Genomic DNA, 10,973 nt, shown 5'->3' on the forward strand with positions numbered 1-10,973 from the left:
AAATTATAGACAGATGATAGCATAGGGAACAGAGACTCAAGACAGAAAGAACTGACTCACAGCACATGGCTGCGAAGACATGGTATCTGAACGAATTGCTTGTCCTAGTCTAGGCCTATTTCTGTCCAGGTAACCAATATTTCTCTTCTAAAATCAGATTGTCTATTCCCAGACCCAGACTGTGATGGATAGCCACTGATAAACATGTCAATCACATGTGTCTCAGCGGTTCTCAATGTATCAAGGGATCTTTCTGAGAATCTGCTGAAAAGCTATTTTTTACATAGTGTGTGACTCCATTTATATACAGTACAAAAACAGGCAAAACAAACTTATGCTGTTAGAAGTCAGGCTAGCGGTTATTCTTAGCAGCAGAGAGGAGACAGTATAGCTAGTGACTAAAAGGGAATATAAATGGATTTACTGGGATTCTCATAATTTTCTATTTCTTCATCTACATACTGATTGCTCACGTATGTTCAGCTTATAAAAATGCATCAAATTGTGCACTTACATGTGCTTTTCTGTATATATATTTGTGTTAGTTGTCTGTTACTGGTAGTGTTTTATCACAGTGTCTGTGGGCAGACACTGGTTTAAAGGAGTCCTCTGTTTAGGGTCTCTCCCAAGGCTATAACCAAGATGTCAACAGGGGCTGCATTCTCATCTGAAAGCTTGACTACAGAAGGACCTACTTCTAAACTCACTCACATGATTCTTCGCAGGATTTAGTCCCTCACCGGCTGTTGGCCAGAGGCTGCCCTAAGCTCCTTGCTACATGGACGTCTACCTAGAGCAGTTCATTACTTATAGCTTGCTTCATCAGAGCAAGAGGAGAAGAGCCAGAGAGAAATGCTTCAAGCAAGAGAGAAGCCACAGTCTTTTATAGCCTAATTTCAGAAGAGGCATCCCTTGTGCTATATTCTGTTCAGAAGAGTCACTAGATCCAGCCCAAACACAAGGAGAGAAGATTATGTAATGGCACGAGTACCAAGAGGTGGGGATCATTAGGAGCTGATCAACACACAATCGAAAGATTAAAAAACATAGTTCAGATGTTTCCCCACACTTCCCCTCACCTTCACATCCTCATCCACAGACTCTTGTTCTGTGTGGATGCCTTTATACCCCATCCCACCTGCCCACTGGTAACAGATCCTCACCTCAGACCAGCAAGTAGAAAAGGCCATCATATTTCAAAGGTAAATCCCAATATTGAAGACAATCCCTATAAGGAGAGCTATCATTGATCCAACCATTTAGTGAGCCCCTACGATGTGCCAGGCAGAGACAGCAGCCAGATGAGCTTGGAGAGATCAAGCACATCAGAGGTGGGCACTGTCCTGAGACACCTTCCTTTATAGTCTCAGGTATTCTGTCACATGCTCCTCTCCCTTCTTTGTATATTCTCAACACATGCCATGTCAATATAGATCCTTGAAAATGGACCCCATGAGCACAACTTTGCAGGGAGTGGTTTTAGGTTGACCATCTTGGGTTGCCCAAGACCGAGGGGTTTCCTGGGATGCAGGATGTTTGGTGTTAAAAGTGGGGCAGTCCTGGGGAAACCATGTTAGTTCGCCAGGCTTCATGCTGTGTGTGTTGCAGAAATGAACACTGATTCTTGCTACCACCCAGCAAGGAAAGGGAGCCTCAGAGAGGTCAGAGAAAGCTTCCAAAGCTGGAGATCCGGATTAGGATGGGAACTGGGCCTGTCAGTCTCCAAAGAATGTACTCTTGGCAACTTTGATTTTTTTGGCTGTTTCTTATATTTCCTTAGCCATCCCTTGGGACAGGATCCTTGGGTAAATGGCATATCAGTGTGCATTTTTGTCCAGACTTCTAGTTCCAATCCCACAGGTTAAACCTGATCTTAGATTCTAAACACCCCTGAAAGAACTCACCCCCACAAAAAAATTCTAAGAATGTTTATTTACTTGACATTCCTCTCAGTTGGGTTCTCCCATCATTTCAAATGTGGTAGCTATTAGATTATTAGACCCAAAGTAAGGATATTATTTCATAGTTTCCTTAGCATAGTGCTGGGCTGAGTAATATTAGGTTGGTGCAAAAGTAATTGCAGTTTAAAATGTTAAAAAGAATTGCAAAAACCGCAATTACTTTTGCATCAACCTAATAATACCTAATATTGATCAAGTGCTTACTTCATATCAGGCATTAAATCAATTAAGCTTTATTATATCCCTGTGAGTTACATCCCATAATTATCACCATTACAGATTGGGAAACGGAGGCACAGAGATGTTGAGTGAGCTGCCCATGGTCACACAGCAAGTATAGGTACCAGAAAGTAAGACCTATTTGCTCATTGATTACAAAGACTATCATTTGCTCTGACAGCCATACTGAAGCTTTCTGGAAAATGGGTGGAAACTTCAGCTAAAGAAGTATGTGCGATACGAGAGCCACAAACCCAAGATCATTTTGACAGAACTGTTTTCTGTGTCATCACATTTTCCCTCTGTCTCAGTGTCCTCATCTGTAATATGGAAACGATAAGAATCATCTCTACCTCAAATAGTTGCTGTGAAGGTTACCTTAAATTGGACCGTGTCTGCAAGGCAGTGATGGTCTTATCCCTCCCAAAGTTCTGGAGGCCTGGGCAGGAGCGTGGAAGTCATTTGGTTCACCCCATGTCAATTCTGAGCCAGAAGGTGGGGGCCAGGCACTGGTCATAGCATTTACTTCATGACGATTCACTTCTAAGCAGCTATTTCAGTGTTTACCCCCAGTTAGTCAGTCCCCTGACTGCATAGTTACTACGTATGCAAATAGAAAATATTACCTGAATATTCAGTTCTAAGCTGCTTTGCTTTTTAACCAAATTCCTGTTCTCTGTTTTATTTGAGTTTGTTTTAAAAACAGCAGAGAATTTTTTTAAAGGAAAGAATGTGTGTATAGCTATACGTAGAAAAAAGTCCCTTGTTTTGTCTTTTTCATTGTTACACCTCTCTGTGCCTGGCATACAGTAGGCCTTCAAAAAATGTAGAATTCATAAAGGACTTAATAAGTGAGTAGCTATTTCTAAGGATTTGGATCACTGTGACTTTTCTTTTAGCCCATCCACATGTTCCACTTGTTCAAATTTTCTCATTTTTCTACAATGAACATGTATGTATTTCTAATGGGAAATGTTAAAATTCTTACTTCAGCAAATAAATACATAAACAAGTGAATAAAACAGGGCCTGGATAGTCTTGCAATAGGAGGATTTGCAAACATGGGTGGGAGTGCTGAGCCCCTGGCGGGACTGGGTTGCTGGGAGATCTGATGGGGAAAGGGGAACAGGAGGGTCCGCATCCTAGAACCCAGAGGCTCCACCAGCCTGCAATTTCCATTATCCTTTCAGTCACAACACATCATTTTTTGCTCTGGTGTGTTTGCTGGATGAAAGCGAGCAGCAAGTCCCAGAAGAGTTTTTCAAGGACTCTACATGATTCATAGGGGAGAGCTCTCCTGCCGCAGAGGCCGGGGTCTTGGCTGTCTCCTTGGCGCCGCATTGAGGGTGGCGCCGCTCCCGCCCCAGCCCAACCTGAGCCACTAGAAGCAACCCCCTTCTCTGAGTTGGCTCCTGTATCCAAATCCGAATTCCATCCAGACTCAGCCCACTCCACCCAGGTCCGTGGAGGCTGACGAAGAAGGGTATAGACAAGCCAATTTAGTTGCCGTCCTCTCTTTGTTCTCTTGACCTTGAGCCACTTAACTCAGCAGAGCTCGCAGTGCGGGGAGCCCGGCAGAGAGTTGTGGAATAAAAAGGCAAGAGACCTTGGAGGGCTCTTGGAGCCCGCACTCGTCCTCCCAGCTTTGGTCACCATAGTGACTTCTCACTGAAGCCTCACCCCTGTGGTTTTTGCTCGATATTCATTCATAATAAGGCCACCTCTGCGTTTTCCGCCCACTGGGGAACAGAGCACAGCGGGTATTCGCGGTCACATGGCTAATACACTGGGTCTTTAAAGTGTGTGTGTGTGTGTGTGTGTGTGTGTGTGTGTGTGTGGCGCGGGAGGGTGGGGTTGTCCTCTGTTGTGCAGAGGGAAGAGTCAGATATGGGAAGGAATTCAGATCCCCTCTGGTTCTGTCCCCTCAGTTGACATAGAAAAGGGGACTTGACCAAGGTTTGCCAGCGCTTCCAAGGGATAGCCCCGACTGGAACACCGGTGCTCTGACTCCTGGCTCGATGCTCACTGCACTCCGTCACACAGCCATGCAGGGGCCACTGGTCTCTTCCCAGATTTTCTAATTTATTGGCCTTTTGTGCCAAGCACGGGGGTCACACTTCCTGGGATAGTCACTAAAGGTTACCAAAATTTATGGTAATCAGACTGTGAGCTCCAAGTGAAAGGCCAGAACTAGAGCTCCTGTAGTGAGACAAAACACTTCCATTTCCTGTACAGATTTGCAAGTAAATTAGCTCAATTAATTCTCAAAATTACTCTGCAAAGTGACTATTATTATTCTCTTTTAAATTGAGAAACCTGCAGCTTCACAGAGTGGTTGACTACATCAACTGGGAGTCAGGTGAATTTGAGACCTAACTCCGCCATTTACTACTGGTAAAGAATGGCGCATTCGCTCATTCATATCGCCTCTGACTTCAGATTCAGTGAGATCTACTCCTGCCGGTTTCCCTGCTGTGTGACTTTGGGCAAGTTACTTAACTTCTCTGAGCCTCCATTTGTAAAAACAGCATAATAATAGAACCTATTTCATAGGGTCATTGTGAAGATTAAGGAAAGTAATGCATGTAAAGCACTTGGCACTGTGCCTGACACTTAATAAGTGGTTTCTATTATTAAAAAAATTAGAAAATATTCTCCTGCTAGAACTACAGAATCATAGACAAAAAGAGAGTATTTACATCCCACTTCCAGGCACACCCAGAGCCCAAGGCCTTCCTTTGTGTAAGCCTAGAAATTGAGTACTTGGGGAAGAAAGACATTCCAAAGAAAGGAATATGAATTTGAAAGATGCTTTTCGTAGCTTGATTTTGCATTTTTAAAAGATTCAAACAAAGGAAGGAAGGGAAGTGTTGTAATCGATGTCTTTCTATAGCTTTGCTGTCATACCCTCCAGACCTATGCTGCCCCACATGGTAGTTACTGAACAAATGAAATGTACCTGGTCCAAATTGAGACATATTGTAAGTATAAAGCACATGCTAGATCTTAAAGACTTAGTGGGAGAAAAATATAAACTATCTCATTGATAATTTTTATGCTGATTACGTGTTGGAATATTTTAAATAAAATACATATTCAATTAATTTTATCCATTTGTTTTGATGTTTTTAATATGTCTACCAGAAATTTTTCAGTTATATATGTGGCTCACATTATATACTCGAGACTGAACTGGTACAGAAAAATCTAATTCCAGCTCAGCTCACCTGTATAGGGCATCTCCTCATGTTTCTCTTCTTTAATTCTATATTGCCTGGAAGGTATATTGTCTGGACTATATTGTCTAGAAAGTATTATTGATATCTACATTTTACTCCTGGAAGACAAGTTAATAAATGCCAACCCTTCATTTTGCCACGTAAATTCACCAGAAACCACTATTATTATGTACTATCATCATTTTGTAAAAGATTGTTTTTAATACCAACAAAATTCAACTAAGTAAAATAGTATGTTGTCTCCCCTCCCCAACCCCACCCCCAGCTGGTTCCCAATAAAAGCAGCTGGTATTTCTTAAAAGCTTATTACTTTGCAGGCACTGGGCTAATATATGCTTTATCTCATTCAGTTCTGTAAAACCCATAAGGTTGGTACTATTACCCCACTTAACAGATGAGACTGAGGCTCTGAGGGCCACTTGGCTAATAAGTGGGTGCTGTAGGATTTGCCCCATATCTCTTAAGTTCAAAAGCCTGTTCTCCATCACATCTGCCTCTCCATTATTGTCCCAGAAAGTTATTACAGTTTGCATTTGGCTATAAATTTGATGAGTTGTTTTCTTTTCTTTTTTTTATTAGCTCATTATAGATTCATATCCTTTCCCATCCCAGTCTGTACTTGAATTTGGGAAAAGGTAAACCATAGTTGAAATGACAGGAGTGCTTAAAAGGAAATCAATACATTTGCCTTCATCCTGCATAAACATGGAAGAGGGGTTTGTATTTAACCAGCCCTTCTGCTTTTCCCTTCTGATGGAAAATGTCAGGAAGCTCTGGCGACCAAGTGGAGCCCACCGAGAAGGCCCCTGTGCCCCCCATCCAGGGAAGGCCAGGCTGTAGTTGGGCTGCCTGCCTCCCCTCCCCTGCCAAGGCTTCATCTGCATCCTTCCAGGCAGTGCCTGAGGCCCTGGGGGCCGGGGCTGCCAGGGGGATACCGCTCTACTTCAGCCCCCTTTCCACATGACAGGATTTGGAACGGAGCTCCCCATACCTGAGTTACAATTGATTTCTGACTTGTCCACCTCCTGGCTTTGGGCTTTCAGAGCTCAGCCCTCAGGGAGATCACGCCTGATTTCTAAAGCTGAGGGGAAACCTGCGCAGCATTCATCTTCTCCAACTCTAAATTCCAATCCCGAAATTACAAGTTTGTAGGCATTAGGGAAGCTGGAATTTTAAAGCCACAAGTATAAGAGGAAGCCATCATAATCACGTATTTTAGTCATATTGGGCTTTGTGACTATAATGACTATTACTTGCTAGGTGCTTTGCAAACCTGGTATCATTTAGTCCTCACAGCAACCTAGGAGTTCAGTCTTGTTCATCATACATGAGCAAACTGAGGCTAAGAGAAGTGAAGTGACTTGCCCAAGGTCACCCGGCTGGTAATGGATGAGCCAAAACCCCATACCTGGTCTGTCAGACTCCAAAACTGAGCCCTGTGAGCTAGTTTGTTCAAGGTCACATCATAGCTACTTAGTAATGGAGCCAAAACTCCAATCAATTAAAACAAAAATAAGAGGCCATGCCTTCCCCAGCAAACCTAGAGAGATTAAAAAAGTGATAATACCAAATATGAGTCAAGGTGAAACGAGATGAACACTGTTTCAGGAACTCAAGCCTCGGCAACTTGATATTTCCCTTTTGAAACGCAATTTGTAATATATACAAGGACCCTAATATTTGAATTCCATTTCTAGGAAGTAATTTTTTAAAATTTTATGTAGAAAGAAGTTTATCACTACATAATTAAAAGGGGGGAGGAACAACCTAAATTTCACCAACAAAGATTGGTAAATAAATTATAGTATGGCCACTCAAAGGTATAGTCTGCAACTTTAAAAGTTGTACTAAACTTTTGCTAAAGATCGTGTTAAAGATTTTCATTAACGTGAAAAATGTTTATGACATAAGTCGAAAAGGATACAAAGTATTACAACCATGTTTAAATGCATAAAAAAATCCTAGAATAAATAGTCTAAAATATCAATAATGGTCATGTTTGAGTATTAGAAATAGAAGCCATTGTAATTTTTCTTCTTTCTATTTTTCTACATGATTACAATTTTCCATAAGGATATTTTTTACCTTAATGGATGAATATTGGCCACTCTAAAGAGTATTCAAAAATATGTGCTCTGGCCTCTGAAAAGCTATTCCAAGAAAAGGAAAATCATAATGAACTCTTGTCTTTGGAATAAGAGTAAAGCAGCTCAAAGTGACTAATTTGAAGGGAACATGATAACCTATCCAGACACGGCACCTTCCCCTCTACTTTCTATCCCTTTACCTCTTTCATTTTCTTTTCATCACCGATCACTATATGAAATGATAGATCTTATTTACTTCTGTACTTAAGTACTTAATTGTTTTCCTTTGATACCCCTCCCCCACTGCTCTCACCCCTGTGCCTAGAACAGTCTCTGGCAGTCAGTAGGCCTCGATAAAGATTTCTAAAAGGAATGAATTCATTCTTCCCCTGACATTCCCTGAAGGCCAAAGTGCTGCTATGTTCCCTGAAAATCAGTAGTTCAAAGAAGAGAAACTGAGAAGAGAAGGACAGGAACTTAATTTGAAAATATCTCTGATCTACCTGGCAGCTGATATAAGAACCATTGGCAGCCTGCAACGGGTCAGGATTCCCATAATAAATCATTCCCATTTCCAACCTTACCAAAAGCATATTTCATTGTTAGCCAAAAATGCTTATAAAAATAACTACCATATTTGGAATGTTTACTACGTGCCAAGGACTCGTGTATTAATATCATTTCATCTTTATGATACCCCTTTGGGTAGATGTTATTCTCATTGACAACACTGAGTCTCAGAGAGGTGAAAAAACTTGCCCAAGGTGACCCAGATGGTAGGTGGTGGAGCCAGGATTCGAAGTGAAAACTCTACGGTTTTTCATTCCTGGCTACGTATGAGAAAATGGGGATTACCAGATCGCACCTAAAGTCACTCAGTCAAGACTTCCTAGAGTGTCGCTCTGGGATGTATTGAAAAGTCTCCACAAGTGACCTGAAACCCATCAAAAGCTGAAGACTTAGGCCCAGTTTGGTCTTAAGCCCAAACTCACTTTTTTAACCACTCATTCACCTTGGACCCAGTACTAATCATATTAGTTACTGCCCCAGAAGAATCCTTGTTGGGTAGAACCACTAATGGTCTTTGTGAAGACTTTGGTCCAATGACCAACTTTTAAAATTTGACTTTGTCCTTGGAGTAATGGAAACCAGCACATAGGCTCAGAGGATTCTAACAGAAAAGGTCTCAAAGCCCTGATGAGCTAGTATCTTCCAAGCCCAGGGAACATGCCTTTCACTCAGTCTGGAGCCCAGCACCCTCCTCCTTGCCTCTTTAGCATCTACCCATCCATCCTTCAGATCACAGTTTCCTACCTACTCATTGAAACCATTTATTTGTGTGATTATTTACTTGTTGTTTCCCCTTGCACTAGACCAAGAGAGCAGGCCTTGTTTTGCTCATTTCCAAATCCTAGCCCCAGTCCTAGCACGTAGTGTATATTTAGTAGGTAATACCTAACCTTTATACACCTCACCTATGGGCCAGGGACGGTGATGAGCATGTAATATACACTGACTCACGCCATCCTTACAATCCCCTTAATCCCCATTTCACAGATGAACAAAATGAGGCATAGTAAAGGTTAAGTGGTCGTTAAGCTCAAAGGGCTAGTCAATGGCAAAGCCCAAATTCAAATCCAGGCAGTGGGACTCCAAAGTCGAAAGTCTTCAATGATGGTTTAATTAACGGCTGTGGAGCAGCCACCCCCACAATTCACCTGCTGGAGACTAGAGCTAATGCCTGACCTGCCCTGACCCAGTAGGATAGATCAGTGTATCCAGGCAACATGGCCAGAGCACCAGCCCTCAGAGAGATGTAGGGCACCCTGAGCAAAAACGAGCCTTGGAAGCAGCCTTGAGATTACTTTCTGGTTCCTTCACTTACCCCTCTGGTCCCCAGATCTTCTATCTGCTACGGTTAATAAGTCCCACCCTCAAGAATATTATGAAGACTGGATGACCTAATGTACATGAAACAGCCTGCCCTGATGCAGCATACGTGACAGCAGGTATTCAACACATTTATTCCCTTTCTTTCACCAATCTCTTGCTGTCACCTCAGTCTGAAGACAATTCTAATAAGGCTCTAGCTTTTTCCAACAAACATCCTCCAGCTGAGCGACAAAGGCAGCTGTGGCCTCCACTCATGTCTGCCTACACCCTCGTGGAACACTTCCCCTGCTATTTCTAGCTCGTCTCTCATCAAGGTCCTGTCCCTTTCTCCAAGGCAGCTAGGATACAGAGTTGGTAGGCCTGCTCTCAATTTCCTGAGGTGGCCAAAGCAGGGCCCTGACCAGGTAGATACCTGGGGAAGCTGAAGAGAACAGAACCAATAGGAAAAAAATTGTCCTGAGAGTGGGGGCAGAGCCTCTGCTTCCAAAGTTTCCACTTCTCATGAGTCCAAAATTTGAAGATTGATTGTAATTGCCAAAATCATTGTAGTATCCACCATCTCCAAAATTGCTCTCATGATTACCAAATCCTTGATAGTCATTCCTACTGCCACCATATCCATTTCTTTTTTGGATAATGAAAATATTCTAAAATTGATTTTGGTGATGGTTCCTCAGCTCTCTGAATAGACTAAAAAGCATTGAACCATATACATGAATGACTGCTATTTGAATGATTACCTCAAAGCGGTTATAAAAAACAATAATAAGCTTGTGTTACCACACGGCTTCTCAGGGATGCAGTTCCTCATTCAGTCAGTCATTTAACAAATATTTATTAAATACCTACCATGTGCCAGGCACCATTCTGGTCACTGAGGACACAGTAGTTTGCAGACCAGACAAGGGCCTTGCCCTCACGAGGCTTACAACTAACCAAGGGAGCCAGAATATAAACAAATAAAGTTTAGAGGCATCATTTCAGATGGTGGTACATGCAGTAGAGAAATGAAATGGGGGTTTTAAGATAGAAAGTGACAGGGTTGAAGGGGGAAGTGAGCTACTTTAAATAGGGTTGCCAAGCAAAGCTTTGAGGAGGTGGCCTTTGAGTCATTCATCCATTCAGCACACATCCTCTGACCTCCTACAGACACTGTGATAGGAACTCATTCCATTGCCAATTCAGCTTTAACCCATGCTTTTTCTGATTGACTAACCTGCTTGCTTGCTCAAGTCGGTACCTATCTGATTTGTTTAATACCTTTATGGCATCGTTCTCTTTCTCCGTCTGTGGGAGGGAGGAGCTAGCAAAAATTGCTTCCCCTTGAGACAGTGAAATAAAAATCATTCAGCAGTTACAGAGAAAACCACAATATAAAACAAACATTTTCTCAATGTCAGCGTCGCGGACTAAACACATTTGTTTTGTTCAAGCCCCTGGGAATTTCCCCATATCTTACATAAACCTAGTTGACAAATGAGAAATGGAGCCCCAGAGGGTGAGACTGCTAGTTGGTCAGGGCATGGCCTGAGCTGAACAATCCCAGCGGGCCCTGGGCTCCAGACTCAGGCATA

The sequence above is a fragment of the Rhinolophus sinicus genome, linkage group LG10, assembly GCF_036562045.2.
Source record: "Rhinolophus sinicus isolate RSC01 linkage group LG10, ASM3656204v1, whole genome shotgun sequence".
NCBI lineage: Eukaryota > Metazoa > Chordata > Mammalia > Chiroptera > Rhinolophidae > Rhinolophus > Rhinolophus sinicus.